The sequence below is a fragment of the Centroberyx gerrardi genome, chromosome 16 (assembly GCF_048128805.1).
Source record: "Centroberyx gerrardi isolate f3 chromosome 16, fCenGer3.hap1.cur.20231027, whole genome shotgun sequence".
NCBI classification, from domain to species: domain Eukaryota; kingdom Metazoa; phylum Chordata; class Actinopteri; order Beryciformes; family Berycidae; genus Centroberyx; species Centroberyx gerrardi.
The window spans coordinates 4,195,554-4,212,035 of record NC_136012.1 but is presented as its reverse complement, the minus strand read 5'-3'; the positions used below and the strand labels follow the sequence as shown (position 1 = coordinate 4,212,035).

Sequence of the window (16,482 nt, the reverse complement as noted above, 5' to 3'; positions counted from 1 at the left end):
TAGTTTATGAGGATTTCCCTACACAAGTGGTTTTGTACCATGTGTCACTGAGGCTCAAGAGTATGTAGGTTTTCATTTCAACCAAACATTACAGCATCTGATTTGACTAACTAGTTCCTCTTCTCTGGTTGAAGCTGTGTAGCAACAGGGAAATGAGCTGCTGTAGTGTTTCTTTCAGTTTCATATTTGTAATGTGAAACTTAAGGAAACACTATTTGTAATGCGAAAGTGACACTGAAGGAAACACTACTTGTAATGTGAAACTTAAACACTACAGCAGTCCTGTTGTATTCTCTTCCCCATTTAATAGTTAGTATTTCATAACGTAATGTTTGGGGGTGCAAACACCAGTTTTCAAGGGGAAGTTGGCACCGAAAAAATGGCTAAAGCAGACAAGGCTAACGTAGTTTCTCTAAACTACAATCTGTGAGAAAAAGAAATAAATGATCTACTTGTGACAAAGTGTCTTCCGCAAGCACAGTTATTTAATAATTGCTTTCCAAATTCCACCGTGAATCAGTCTATTCAGCTACCTCAAAGAACGTCAATATTGATTTCACTAGAGAGGTTTTCAGTGTCACATGAACTAAATGCTCTTTCTGAAGGATACATTGAACTAAAGTGCTGTTAAAATGTAGAGTAGGGAAGAGTTTACACTCAAATATTAAGCCTTTGGATCTTTGCACTAATAGCTCCTGCAACAAGTCAAGGATAAAAAGGACTGCTTTATGAACAGTATCTGCTGATTATTAGTCTCAACAAGAACGTATCAATGAATTGTATCAACTAACATTTTCTACAGTGATACCAAAAGCTGAGAACAGTGTATGACTACCCACCTGTGTTGCAATAGCAGTGCCATTACATGATATATACTTCCTGACTCATTTGGACTTAAAGTGGTGTCCTTTCTTTTCAGCCAGAGCCACTGGCTGATCTTTTGACATTTTCACAGGCTGGCTTTAGGGTTTGACGTAATCCCTGACCACAAATCCCTAACTCCCTGAGTAAACTAGGATGTGGCTGTAATAATCGCACCTCTAACATAAGCCCAAATGAAGTACAAGGACACCTATACATTTTAAAATATACCTTTTCTACATTCCTAGATATGCACATATACTGTATGTATGGGCATCTAACTGTGCCCTGTTTCTACAGTGCGTGTGTGTGTGTGTGTGTTTGTGTGTGTGTGTGTGTGGCGCAGTACAACAAAGCTCTGTTGAGTTGGAGGGCAATTCTGTCTAGGACCACCTGGGAAGCAACTCCATCTTTGTGTGTGTGTGTGTGTGTGTGTGTGCATGTGTGCTTGTATGTGTGTTTGAGAGTGTTCTGTGTGTGTTTGTGTCTTATCTCCTGTGGATTTCCTCCCCAGGTGGCTCAAGACACATGGATTTGGCCTCCAATTCACCTCAGCCTTTTTATGCCTCATCTTAAACTGTGCAGGCCCGCACACACACACACAGTCGCACACACAGCCACACACAAGATCTCACCCAAGTGCTCGTTCTAGCTACCAAACCTTAATGCAGTAATTCAACTGCTTCTTAAAGGTGTTTCGTGTAGCATTTTTTAACATCAACATATAAAAAAAAAATCAAAATGACTTCTGAATGACTTCTTATCTTCTACAAAAGTATTGTTAGGAGAGAAGTGGCCTGTGTATCATTTAATAGCGTTAAATGTTTGACCTTTAAAATGCATAAAAAGCAGTTACTGTTGTGTGCCTTTGTAGGGCAGAATAGTGGTGAGAGTGAAAAGAATAGTAAATTTTATACATTCTCTGATTGGGATAATTTCTAGTGAAATCATAATTAAATTATTCCTCATTTTGCTGAGGGGCCCACTAGAACCCCCACAAGGACCCCAGAGTACTATATTACTAATGTATTATCTACAGCTTGGCATTATTATGCTGTACAGCTTAATCCAAACTACTGAAAAATGACTAATGTGTGTGCAGTGGCGGCTGAATGTAAAGGGAAATTCCACTCTAAAACACAATTCTCAAATGATACTCCTATGGTTTTGCACAGTTTTTGCGAATATAAACAACCAATACCTATCAAAACTAGACACCAAAACTACAGTCTATGATATCATACCAATGTGCCGTCTGGAGCTGCTTCACTGTCAGTAAATCACAGTGAAAAACACAGTTTTCTCCTACAATGATTGCCTGAACTTTAGCATCCAAGTGAGTTTTGTATTATGGTTTTCAATCCAAACAAGAAAATGATCCCCAGAAAGTCATCTTGGGTACCGTCATGTTGCCTATGCATCTTCAGTTCAAAGTGCTGAATGCACCAAAGAGTGGATTCTATTAAAGGATGCAGTATAGACACCGTGTAGCTTTGCTATGCTGTATGAATGTGACTGAAAGCACTGAAGATTTCACAGTCTGGGCTGCACTTAACATATTCATCATACTCACAAACAGCTTATTCCAATGTTTTTGAATTGCTGGGTCACAACCCAAAGATGAAGGTAAAGAATGAAGGCAAGTCAGACTCCAAATGTCTATAGAATAGAACTATTTTTTCAGAAAAAAAGATCTTTAAACCTAAGTGTGCAGGATTGTTTTGGAATATATGTAATGCTCATATATTTGCAAACATGTGACATTATATTTTTGTATGTTTAAAACAATATAGTAAAACAGGCCAATGTGAGATACAATGGGGGGATGCACTTTCAAAACACTCTTTGTGTGTCTGTTGTCAAAGACCCGGCTCCGAGGGGAGCACTGGATCAGGTAATGAGGCCCTCTTTGGAAGGACCAGGAGATGAGACCCCCTTCAGAAGGACCCGCACGGGCAATGTATGACATAAATGAACACCAGGTTAAAGTGGCAGTACAGTCAGGGCCTTATGAAACTAGAGCTAACCAGATCCAGGGAGAAACAGAAACTTACGGCTAGACCTGCCGTGACTCGCAAAGGGAAGTGGTTTCTTAGGTTTCAATTTCTCAGAAAGGGCTTTGAGGCTCCGGATTAGGTAGTAGACAGTAGGTAGTAGAGGGGAGGAGAGAATTTTAGGGCGTATTTTAGGACAGATAAAAGGCAGTAGCACTAAATTGTGCGGAGATTCATGACAACTGCTTCGTGGAAAATGGTCAGAGACGCTGGGCTGAAGAAAGAAGAAAAGACAGATTCAACATCATCCAGAATCAAGTTTGGCAGAGGTGGTGAGGGACCCCACCGGGTGCTAAGGAGCTTCTTATCCAAGTTATTTACCTTTTGGGCAGGTTTGGGCTACTTTATTAGGGACTTAGCTCACCTCCCCATGGAGGTTGTCCTACTACCGTTTAACATGTCTTATGACCTACAACAGTTTAACATATCGTATGATGGCTGTGGTCCAATGGAGGTTGACCAGCCACAGTTTAACCTGGTGTATGATCGTTGTGTACCCATGGAGGTTGACCCACAACAGCTTAACCTGGTGTATGATCGTTGTGTTCCTATGGAGGTTGACCCACAACAGCTTAACCTGGTGTATGATCGTTGTGTACCCATGGAGGTTGACCCACAACAGCTTAATCTGGTGTATGATCGTTGTGTTCCCATGGAGGTTGACCCACAACAGCTTAACCTGGTGTATGATCGTTGTGTTCCCATGGAGGTTGACCCACAACAGCTTAACGTGGTGTATGATCGTTGTGTACCCATGGAGGTTGACCCACAACAGCTTAACCTGGTGTATGATCGTTGTGTTCCCATGGAGGTTGACCCACAACAGTTTAACCTGGTGTATGATCGTTGTGTTCCCATGGAGGTTGACCCACAACAGCTTAATGTGGTGTATGATCGTTGTGTACCCATGGAGGTTGACCCACAACAGCTTAACCTGGTGTATGATCGTTGTGTACCCATGGAGGTTGACCCACAACAGCTTAACCTGGTGTATGATCGTTGTGTACCCATGGAGGTTGACCCACAACAGCTTAACCTGGTGTATGATCGTTGTGTTCCTATGGAGGTTGACCCACAACAGCTTAACCTGGTGTATGATCGTTGTGTACCCATGGAGGTTGACCCACAACAGCTTAACCTGGTGTATGATCGTTGTGTTCCCATGGAGGTTGACCCACAACAGCTTAACCTGGTGTATGATCGTTGTGTTCCCATGGAGGTTGACCCACAACAGCTTAACGTGGTGTATGATCGTTGTGTACCCATGGAGGTTGACCCACAACAGCTTAACCTGGTGTATGATCGTTGTGTTCCCATGGAGGTTGACCCACAACAGTTTAACCTGGTGTATGATCGTTGTGTTCCCATGGAGGTTGACCCACAACAGCTTAACCTGGTGTGTGATCGTTGTGTACCCATGGAGGTTGACCCACAACAGCTTAATGTGGTGTGTGATCGTTGTGTACCCATGGAGGTTGACCCACAACAGCTTAACGTGGTGTGTGATCGTTGTGTACCCATGGAGGTTGACCCACAACAGCTTAACGTGGTGTGTGATCATTGTGTACCCATGGAGGTTGACCCACAACAGCCTAACGTGGTGTGTGATCATTGTGTACCCATGGAGGTTGACCAGCCACAGTTTAACCTGGTGTATGATGGCTGTGTGTCTACGGATGTTGACCAACCACAGTTTAGCCTGTTGAATCATGGCTGTGTGCGCAGTAAGCAGCCAAAACCATGGGTGAATTTTGAAGCTTATAGGGTCCGCTAGAGGCCGGCTCCAAAAAGACTCCAAACTATGGTGCGCACAGATGTTGACCTACAACAGCTTAACATATAGTATGATGGCTGCGTGGCCACGGATATTGACCCACAACAGTGCCAACTGTTGTATGATGGCTATTTTATGTTTTTCTTCGATCGGTTTGGTGCTGCCTTGCCCTATTATTTATTATTTATTTTATTATGTGCCAGTGGCAGCAACTGACTGCCAATTATACTTTCATGTCCATTTTATCAATAAACAGTTAAACTAAGTTCTTGTGTCATCTCTGAATTTGTAACTCCATGTTAGGCAGAACTGTCACCATGTTAAATATAATTGAAATATAGGCTATATACAGTATAGTTCTGATGAAAAGAAAGGGGAAATATGGAATAGTTCTACAAGGTAAAAGACTTGATTAAAATTATTTAAATGTATAATTTGACCTAATGATTTAAATGTGTGATTTTAAAGTATGAAGTTAACAGTATGAACTTTGGTTAAGTTTTTACTATGATTCTTGCAAGGTTATGACTTATGTATCCTTTGCCCTTAAATAGTCAGTTATGTTTTCAATCACGTCTGCTTTTTAGATGAAGGTTGGAATTAAGTAAGAACCAGTAAGAACTAATGTACCAGAATAGTTGCCCTAGGAAAGTACCAAAAGAATGATGTAATCTGGAGAAAGGTGGTACTAATGAATTATTCACATATAAAAGCATCCAATAGAAATTGTTATTCTAATCAAATAATGAGATGTTAATAAGAGGGGAGGAGAGAATTTTAGAAAAATGGCTAGACCTGCCGTGACTCGCAAAGGGAAGTGGGTCTTAGGTTTCGATTTCTCAGAAAGGGCTTTGAGGCTCTGGAGTAGGTAGTAGACAGTAGGTAGTAGAGGGGAGGAGAGAATTTTAGGGCGTGTTTTAGGACAGATAAAAGGCAGTAGCATTAAATTCTTCAATTCAATTCAATTCAATTCAAAAGACATTATTGTCCCACTAGGGGAAATTGGTTTGCAGCCAGGGGTTAGGGAATTACACAAGTAAAAACAGATGACAACAACAAAACACAACACAGCATTCATGATCAAACATTAGGAACAGCAATAAGACAATAAATACACAAACTCCTGTCAAAGGGGAAATACAGTGAATATGCAAAGGCTATATAGCCATGAGTACAGAAAGGCTATATAGCCACGAGTATACAAAGGCTATTTATTATAATGCCTGTCAATAGCCACAGAAACAAAGGAGACCTTATGTCTCTTAGTCCTCCTAGCAGGCACCCTGAAACAGCGGCCTGAGGGCAGGAGCTCAAACTCCTTCTGCAGGGGATGGTCAGGACAAACCAGAATGAAATTTACCATCCTGAGGACCTGCTTATTATAAATCTCCATGAGCTGGGCCTGACTCACTCTAGAGATTTTAACTTGCCACTTTAACAAGGCTACCAAGTCCGTTCCTGTTGGACAGGTTAAGATTTCCATACCAGGCTACAATACAGAAAGTTAAAACGGATTCAATAAAACTTCTATAAAAGAGAGTCATCATTTCAGTGCAAACATTAAAAAAGTTAATTTTTCTCAGTAAAAAAAGACGCTGTTGCACTTTGTGTGGGGATTCATGACAATTGCTTCGTGGAAGATGGCCATGGACACACTGGGCTGAAGAAAGAAGAAAAGACAGATCTGACCTGAACATCATCCAGATTCAACTTCAGAAAATACTTTATGTAGCCACTCTGTCTCAGAAATGGTCACTGAACACCAGGACAGGTCAACTGTTGTGTGATGGCTGTGTGCCAGTGGCAGCAATTCACTGCCAATTATACATTCATGTCAATTGTCTAAATCCATGATGTTAGACAGAACTGTCACCATGTTAAATATAATTTTAATATAGCCTATCACACTGCATACACTTCAAGAAAAGAAGTTAATCATTACAAATCACAGCTATGATTACTCTGAAGTTTCAATTGAATCAGTGCAAGTTAGATTCCTCTACTCTTGTTGAGGTATTAGTCAGTCCTCAATGGATTTATTGGATGTCAGGTAACCAACAAACTCTATTGACTAAAATGTTTTCTCTCATCTGAAACCAAGGTACATGTGTCAAACTCAAAATCAGATGAATTTGTTTGAATTTGACTGTCAAATAGCCAGTAATGTAAGACTGCACTTTCATTCATAAAACTCACAACCGACGTCACTGCCTTGTGCACTGTTACCATGGCGACAGTCTACTGCTGATGTGACGTTAGCTTAAAGGAACATGTCGCCATCATTATTATGGACATTATGTCAATCTTGAAAGTTTCTTGAATTCATAGAAGCAAAAATCTTTTAAATCGACCCAATATTGCTAGAAAAATGCAATTTTTCTGCATATAGAGCTGTTCCGAGTTGTTCCAGCAGATACTACAATACCCAGAGTTCATTGTGAATGCTGGCCTCCGAGATCCATGACAACTCCCGCCCCGAGGTGCAGCTGGGTGTGTCCACGTACGTCCGCTTGTCAACATAATAGCCAGGAGCAGCTTTGTTGCTAACGTCTGTGTCAAAAGGAGTTTAGCTTTTAGCTTTCTTTTAGTGTTTTGGAGAAGAGAAAAATGCCGTCTTGGTGTGCAGTGCCCAACTGCAAAAGTATTAAAACGGACGATGTGTTTGGGTTCTTGGGGTTTTGCACCTTTGCTGTTTTTTCTTCTGTTCTTCTTTCTTTTATGTGTATAATGTGAGTGTTCCTTACTGTCATTTTTCTTTTCCATGGTAAAAAAAAAAAACTCTAAAATGTACACCCACATGCCCATTGTTATGTTGTTTAAAACTGTTTTCAATAAAAATATTTTGTGAAAGAAAAAAAAAAAAAGAAAAAAAAAAACGGACGAGGGAGGACTGAGCTTTCACCATTTTCCAATAAAAGACGCTGCCCGTTGCTGTTACGGTGAGGTGTGGTGAGGACCCAAATGCAGACACAGACACAAGGGGCTGGAGCACAGCTCAAAAGACAGTTTATTTACTGTACTGGTAGCTGGTAGCGGGAAGCTGGAGCGAGGGCCTGGGCAGGCAGTCGGAACCCTGGAGCTGAGGATTGGCATGCAGCTGGGCCAAGGCAGGACAGGCAAAGAGCAGAGGTGAGCCAGGCAGAGCGGGCTCCAAAGAGCGGGGAGCCGAACTGATCCGACGAGGGAAGCAGGAAGGCTGGAGTCTGGCTGGCAGGCTGAACGGTAGTCGAGTCCATGGAAAAACAAAGTGTATGATCCGGAGGAGAGTGGATGGCAAACTGGGGATAAATACTGTGGGCTGATAGGAAGCAGGTGAGCAGACGAGCAGACCGGTGATGAGCTGATTACAGGCAGGTGTGGAGGGAAGGAGCAGAGAAGGGAGGAAAGACCAAGGGCATCTAGTGGCTGGCAGGAGGATGGCAGGACTGGGGAGTGAAAGGGGTGGTGACCAGGACACAGGGGCAGACAGGGGCAGACCATGACAGACACAAGGGCTAGGGCTAAGAGGGCAGACACTAGAGCTGAAAGGGGCAGATCATGGCAGACAGGGGCAGACCATGACAGTTGCAAGGAATGGCTCCCACTTATACGGAATCCAAAATGACGACTGTCCGGTGAGCAAGCTGAAGAATATCCGTATCTGCAGTTTGCATTTCACAGAAGAAAACTTTGGCCGAGATATGAAGGCCGAGTTGATTGGGGGCAGCAAAATAAAAAAATTAAAACCTGACGCCAATCCATCCATCGGCCGAAGCATGGATGGAGGTGTGGTTGTGTCGCAGCCGCCAGAGAAACAAAGCAGGAAAGATCAGGTGAGTTTGCCAAATTTCTAGCTTATTAACGCTATAATTTACAAATACAGTGACTTTTGTCTAAGGCCCATTCATACCTAGAGCAACAACTATAAAGATAACTATAAACTATAATGATATGCTGTTGTTCAAGCGTTCACACTACAACGATATCGGTGATGAATATTCAGGGAAAAAATGGAGCATGATTACTTTACCGACATACTTTTATTTTATTTGCTCTCTAAAGTGAATAACGACATAGCCGAAGGATTTGGGTTCATGAATTGCTGCAAAAGAGAGAGGAGCTGGCAGATAATAATGCTCTTTTACGGCGCTTTCATTACATTATTGTGCTTTGTTTATATGAGAGCTAATGGTACTAATGGCCACCAAGTGAAGCTGTTCATTTCTTTACCAGTAGGTGACTCTGAACACCACATCTACTGTGGATCAAAGAGTAAAGTCTCCTGTAGACCATGTTGAGAGAAACACCTGTAACTTCACCGTGGCTAAACGGGTTTCAACAAGCTACTGGAGGGACACATGTTGTTACCTCCCGGTCATATTAAAAACATAGGATAATAGCGCATTTCCGGTCAAGCTGGTCAAGACATGATGCTATTTTCTTAGCTAGAAAAAGTTAGCGGTATGTCACGTTTCTTTTCAACATTTTTAGAGGCGATGGTCTTTGTCAAATAGCGCCGGGTTCCTCTGTACTACTGTAAACAGTTCCTCAGCAAGCAACGCCATCACTGCAGTGAACTACCGAATTCTCCCACCCTGTCCTTTGTAGAACTTTAGTTTGATTGGTTGAAAATGTTTTATCGTTGTCTCTACATCCCAAAAAGTATAGATCTAGATGTGAATGGGCATGTAGCTGTTCCAATCAAATGTAGTAATACTAAGATTCAAAAGTACAGGCAATAAGCACATAATCTTATAACTTCATTGTATCAATTTTTTTGCCCTCAGAGTACCTCTTCGACTGCCCAACCATCTAAAAGGTCAGTGGTCCCAGCAACAGCCAGTGCCAGCACTGCGGGGCAGCTTGGGACTTTTTCAGAGGTAAGGTGAATATTCAACTGCTGGCGTTCGCATGTATTACAACATGTAGTTACAGTGTATAACAATGTAGATATAGGTAGACACTAACTAGGGGTGGGTAGTAACGCATTACAAGTAACGCACATGAGTAAAAAAGTAGTTTTTTTTAAGGAACGAGTACTTTTAGTTCTTTTTTGTACTTCTACTCTTTACTCGAGTATATTTTTGAGCCAGTAATCTACTTTTTACTTCACTACATTTGCCATTTATACCTTTGTTACAACTAGTCTGCTCTAAATGCGGGGATTGAGTGTAGGGGGGAGAGCGCGCGAAGAGCACCTCTACTGCAGGTGCCAAGTTGCCAGCTGCCTGGAAGAAAAATAAGCACCACCTGTCTTTTGACCACGATGCGATGATGACGGAGCAAAACCCAGAACAAGAGGCAGCTTCCAACAAATGGGTATCCCCAAATGAAAAATGTGAATGGAAAGAAGTTTTCATTCTCTAGTTGATTGACTCTTGGTACAGGGAGTAATACTACAGAACAGAAAATCTGAGTTTTAATTAATTGTATTGTATTCGGTATCTACTGCATTTTGGGGCTGTAATAGGTTTGGTTACTTTGATAATGTCTGTAAATACTAGAGTTAAACAGACTCATATTCTGTTTTATAAAGGGCTAAGAAAGTTTTATCAGCAAGTGCTGTTTTTTCATTATTTTGCACTGGCCCGCACACCCTAAAAAATATTAAAATGGAAAGTAACTTGTACTTTGAGTAATTTATTAACCAGGTACTTTTTTACTTTACTTGAGTAGGTTTCTCAAATGGTAATTTTCACTTTTACTTGAGTCATTTTTTATGGGAGTAATTGTACTTTTACTTGAGTATAGATTTTCAGTACTCTACCCACCACTGACACTAACTTATCACGGTGACAGTTTTGTTTGGGTGGTAAGTATTTATGACAGGGTGTCCTTTTTGTGTTTGTGTGCAGCAGTTTTGAGGTATTCAGTTTGCTATTCTCAGTGTTTGTCGACAAGAGGTCCTTAGTGTCTGAAATTTCGGGGGATGAGGATCCTTACTGTTAGGAAGAGTGGATATTGTGGTCTTTTGTTTGTCCAGGTTTTTAGCCTGTGTATTCAGACATGAAGCTGTACTAAGTTAGTACATAACAATAGGGAAGTCTCTACTACCCACCTCTTTGCATGCATGCTACTGTCTGCATTGTTTTGGGGGTGGGGTTGTTGGTGGTGCAGGAGATGGTGGTCTTTTGTTGTCCATCTGTTTAGTTTAAAAAATTGTTGTCATCATGACTCCCTTTCAGGATGTGGTTCTGTTGACCTCAACAATGTCTGCAGGACTCTTGACTTCAACATCAACTAAACCTAGAGGGAATGTTCCCAGCAGACATTTGCCTGTAAGTGAAATTTAGCTGAAAATACATGATTGCACGGTGTGGCTACAGTGTCTTAATTCTTTCATGAATTTATCACAGTTTGGCCAAGTGTTGGCAGCCAAAAACCAGCCAGCCTCAGCAGTCGACCTGGACACCAGTGTGAGCAGTGTTGGGTACCAAGACCCGTTTGATGACAGTTACCAGCCCGACACTGACAGCTGTTCCACATCTTCATCCACATCATCTAAAGACGAAGCAGGCAGAGATGGCTGGCGAGAACTGAAGACGATTGTTTACCAATCCAAGATCATGGATCTCTTCAAAATGGTGGACTGTGTAATTAAAAATAAATAAATAAATAAATAAAAATTCTTTATCTGCCTCTATGCACTCTATGCATTGCCTCTGTGCACTGCCTCTTAGCACCTATGTTCTGTCGGACCAGAACTTAGCTTTATGGCACTTACTCTCGTTGTTCTCTCCTGACTAGATCCTTGCTTGTGTTGTTTTAAAATCTCACGTGTACGTTGCTTTGGATAAAAGCGTCTGCCAAATGGGAAATTGTAAATTATTTGAACCCCGCCATTGAGAACCTGTGCACAAAGCATAGGGATGAAATTCTGGCCAGGGTATTCCTTGAACAGGAACCTGAAAGAGATGAAGTTGGTTCATCTGTCTGGGGATGGAAGGTGTGTATGGTGGGAAATATGAATATATACAGCATGTATGTTGTATATCATATTTCTTCATTTTACTGTATTTTCAATAATACAACATTTTTTTGTCTTTCTTTCATCTCAGACATGACACACCTGGCTTTTCCAGTACATTTTGCCACTACACTTTCATGCTGGACGACACCAAGGAGATTGTCCATACAGATTTGGTGCAGGTGAGTTTCAAGCTTCAAAACATGCACCACTATGATTCATAATGTGACTCACTCGCTTAGTATGATCAACTGAATATGTCGTTATCATTTGCTCATGTTAGATTGTAGCATAGCATGGCAGGTGGTTGTGATCTTAGGTGTAATGAAAGTGTTTGCCCTATTTCTGTGATTGAAGTGTCAAAGCACTCCAAGTACATGCCATTTAACCTAACATTTTTGGCTATTAGGTCACAGAAGCCAAGAGTAGTGTGGGAATGGAAACCTTGGGTTTCTGTAATGTAGACTTTCCGTTACCATAGGACACCATAATTATTGAACAGTATATTTGCACATACAGGATACAGTGATTACACATGGCGATTTATTTTGTAGTGATATTTATTGAATATATTTGCAAGTTAATACATTCTGATTGCTTGTTATGATGACGTGTTGCAGACACCGTGGCAATTCTCCATTGGCCAATCCACCTGTAAAAGAAATACAGTTAGCACTCTCGCAAACGGGAGACTAAATAATCTTGTGTTTGGGTGTTGAAGTGCTATTGTGTTGTATTTAGGTGTTGCCATGTCTTCAACAAGGCCAGTCTATTATGTAAGAGAGTAAATTGAAATAGAATATCTGCGCAAACTTACCTCTTGTCTCCTACTCCCAGGGTGTTCAGGCAAAAGACGTCCCCGGGGGCCCGCACACCAATATAAACTTCCGGGAGGGCTCCATTTAGCGAGGTCGCAGGGGAAGGGTGGAAGTAAAATCTATTGTTGGTATAATTGAGTATTTATATTTATTTATTTTTATTTATTGATGTATTAATAATGAATATGTAATTACCATATTTCCTCTAATAGTGGCCTGTAGTCAATTAAAAGCCGGGTCTCCGATAATGGCCGGGGCCGTGGTCGACACGAACAAATAAAGGCCGGCCTCAAATACAGGCTGGGGGAAAAAACTAGGTCAAAACCTAGTACATGGCTGGACCGTGTCTGTTTCCTCTCTCTGCTGCTGCCTCTCCACCGCGCCCACGGCCCGCATTGATCCTCCCGATCCAAGCCCCAGACCCCCGCCGAAATCTCGGCCGGATCACCGGGAACACATCGGTGCCCAGGCTCAGTTAGCTTCAGTTAGCTTCAGCTTACATGCAAACAACGGTGGATACTGGTAAACTCCTGGTGCCTGTTTGTAACTGTAGTTTGTAGTAACGTACAAGTGCCACAAGACGGCTCGGCCGGCGGAAGTCTCTGGAGCATGCCGTCGTCGATTACCGTAATTATCGTAATGCATTGCAGTAACAAAAAAACGTCTACCTAACGTACCGTAACAGAAGCAGATCAGAAAACAAGGAGGCTTCGTACTAAAATAGGAGCAAATATACTTATCAAACAGAGGGAATTAGAAATAAAGGCCTGTCTCTAATATAAGCCTGCTTCCAATAAAGGCCTGGTACCCTCTGCAGTTGAGGTAAATAAAGGCCCGGGCCAATATTAATTAATTATTATTATTAATTATTAATTAATAATAGAGGAAATACGGTATGTAAATAACATTTTTGTATTATGTTTATTATTAATTAGGATGTACATTTTGAGGTGTTTATGTCTGTGTGGGAGAAACCCCCCATTGTTGGTAGCTTCCAACTAATTACCTGCAGCAGAAAACTATAAAGGCTGCCTGTTTCCATTCAGTCTCTGTTGTGGTAGGTGGCAGGATGTTGTCATGTCGATGTGTGCACTGGTGAATAAATGCCACAGTGTGGTTGCAACCAAGATATGTCTCTGTCTCCTCACTAAAATTCCAGCCGCTTATCCATCCAGTTGATAGTTTCAAACGTGTACTTAAAGTGCTCCAAGACATGGGCTTGGAGGTCGATGATGACAACAGACCGCTCTCCGTCAATACGAAAGGTAATGAGAGAGGACTTCCCGGAAGTCATCCACCAGTTTGACCTGTGGCACACATCAAAAGGTATATTTAAAGTGTTACCTAAGACAGTGATAAATGTGAGTTCTAACATTCGTTATCATAGTGGTAATAATGGTAATGACAGGTTAGTCCATTGTTGTGTTATAACTGCACCTACAGTGGATGTCCACATTGTGCTCATCCTGCTGGACTTATTGTTTTTCAATATTTCAGGGTTCCAGAAGAAACTGCTAAAGAAACCATAGAAGAGAGTACGGGGAGCACTTTATTTTACACACACATACAACCTCAATCACCTGCATTCATCCAGAAGTCATATTTTATTAGAAAGGACCCTAATGCCTGTACACAATGAAACCAAAATAGAGGCACTTTTTTTATACTGTCTTCCATAAATTGATATACTTCTCATTTTTACCATCAGGCCAGTTTCAAATCACATGTGGTTTTCCTCTGCGTCATGCAAAGGCAACACCGAGGTAAGTCATACAAAAAATAATTTCTATTTACTTCAACTCTTCTTCTAACTACTCTTTTCCATGCTGAAATGTGAAAGTTGAAAAAGTTATATGTATTCTTTTTTTCACCCCACTATGCATTGTTTGCTGCTTCCAGCATTTCATTTTAGTTATCTACTGGGTACATTGATCAACACATTGAAATATCTTTTTGTGCTATTTGATCGCATTGAAAATACATGTTTATGTACCTGTGTCTACAAATTCCCTTCAAAGTTGGCATTATGTATTGTACAGATTTGTAAACTTATAATTCCAAAACTTTTCATATTTGTTTTCTGTTATCAATACAACAAGTTATCAATATGTGCCAAATACAATCTGAACTGATTCCTGCTGTTTGATTCACTACTTCATATTTGCCAGGCTAAAGATGTTTTTGTACACACAGGAACTGCGGCGTTGTTGGGTTTCCATACTCCGCCATGTGCTGAATGTCCACAGCTGGACTGAAGATGGGGAAGCCCAACAGTGCCTGCATGCAGTCTGACCGAAGCAGACTGCAGAAAGAAGAAATGGCTTAGCGAGGATTCACTGGCATATGAGGACTTAAAAGCTCTTGTACTGGACAAGCGTCTCCTGGCAAACCTCAAACAGATGGGCCTGTTCAAACATACTGGTGAGCAACCTGCCATCTAACTTCGCATATATTTTTCCTACGATGTGTTACTAGTCATCTTTCTTAAACCACTATGTTTGTGTTATCACTCACAGGTCCCTTGGAGGTGTTTCACAGTGCCTTGTTGAAGTACATGCCAAAGAGACAGCATTTCCAGTACATGGGGATGAGGGACAGAGCCCTGCTTGCCATTCTTGAGCACAATGAGAACATTGTGACGAGAGAACAGGCAAACACCACTACTGGTAAGTGATACTTACGCCTGTCCCATTCCACATTGACACACTCAGTCAAATCAGTATTTGTAGTTGGACAACTAATTCAAGGTGTAATCCTCCAAGCTCCTAATGTTATTGTCCGGTCAGTGTCGATTTCAAAAATATCATGCCATTGTTACTACGATGTAAATTGACAAGTACACAACCATTACCCTTTCATTGTGCATATCAAGTAATGTGATATACAATTTGTTGTACAAATTTCCATTACAGGCCAGCCCAGGTGTACTGCCGGCGGTCAAAGCAGTGGGTGCTGAAGATGGTGTTCAAGCCGCACACCCACGTCTTCAGAGAGCACCTCGTGGAGCTTGCCTTGGCCAGACCCAACAGTCATGACAGTCACGACAGCATCAATGCAGCTACCAAAACCGCTACTTCCACAAAACATTGCTCCAGTCCCAAAACCGGCAAAAGAAGACGCAATGCAGCGGCATAGGTCCAGATTTACGAAGTGAAAGCACCTCCTCCCTGACTGTGTAATGTGTAAATGTAACCCATGCATTTATTTTGGAACTGTTTGTTCACATGTTGAGACATTTTGGGAAGACATCAGCTGACTCATTCTGTCTGTAATAACCTCATCCTATTGTGGAAAATGTTTTTGATTTATTTTTGTATAATAGTAAATATAAATATTAATAATTTATTTAATTTATGTAAATATTAAATCTAAATATAACCCATGTACATACTTTTTTTTTTATTGTAATAAAGTTTAAACTTTTTAAAATGTTTAAATCAACCCAGAAAAGTTATTTCTTTACATACTCACAGAAGATGCAACTGAAGCTGACTCTGTCAGGCCATCTATGGTTGTGTTGTGATCGATGTAAACCTGCATTTACTATGCCCACAAATATACCAATAAAGTACTCACTCACTATTTTAGAATGTAATTACACAACAGACTGAACAATGTTGGGGAAACAGCAACTTTATTGAAAAATCAAAAAAATAAACATGCAAAATTTCAATTGTGTAACATCTATAATCAGGAAGACTTATGAGACAAACTACATTCTGAGGCTTCTTATTTCACAGGCTCAGCTTGGGTATCTTGCTGTTGTCAATGCAGAAAGTGTTTAGTGTCCATCCGCCATGGTGTCTTTAGGATTGTCCATCAATGGTGCTCTCAATTCTCAAAGTTCATCCATGGCATCCAGAACCTCTACAAATCCTCTGTATTGGCCATCAGGGGAAGGGTACTGTGGTCTAACTTTCCTGATTACACAGGCCGGCAGGATTAGGCGGTTTCCTTTCCCCAGTCGCTCTCCTTGCAGCACCCATTCCAAGAAAAATCGGTAGGCAGCCAGGCGATATTGCCTATAGA

General features: G+C 41.2%; 1 long non-coding RNA gene across 1 annotated transcript; it reads left to right on the top strand.

The window, feature by feature from the left end:
• Positions 1-14,748: 14,748 nt before the first annotated feature.
• Positions 14,749-15,826, top strand: LOC139916569 (uncharacterized). The gene is made up of 3 exons (XR_011784864.1): positions 14,749-14,874; positions 14,970-15,119; positions 15,366-15,826. It is a non-coding gene; the product is annotated as an uncharacterized LOC139916569 (long non-coding RNA).
• Positions 15,827-16,482: the final 656 nt, after the last annotated feature.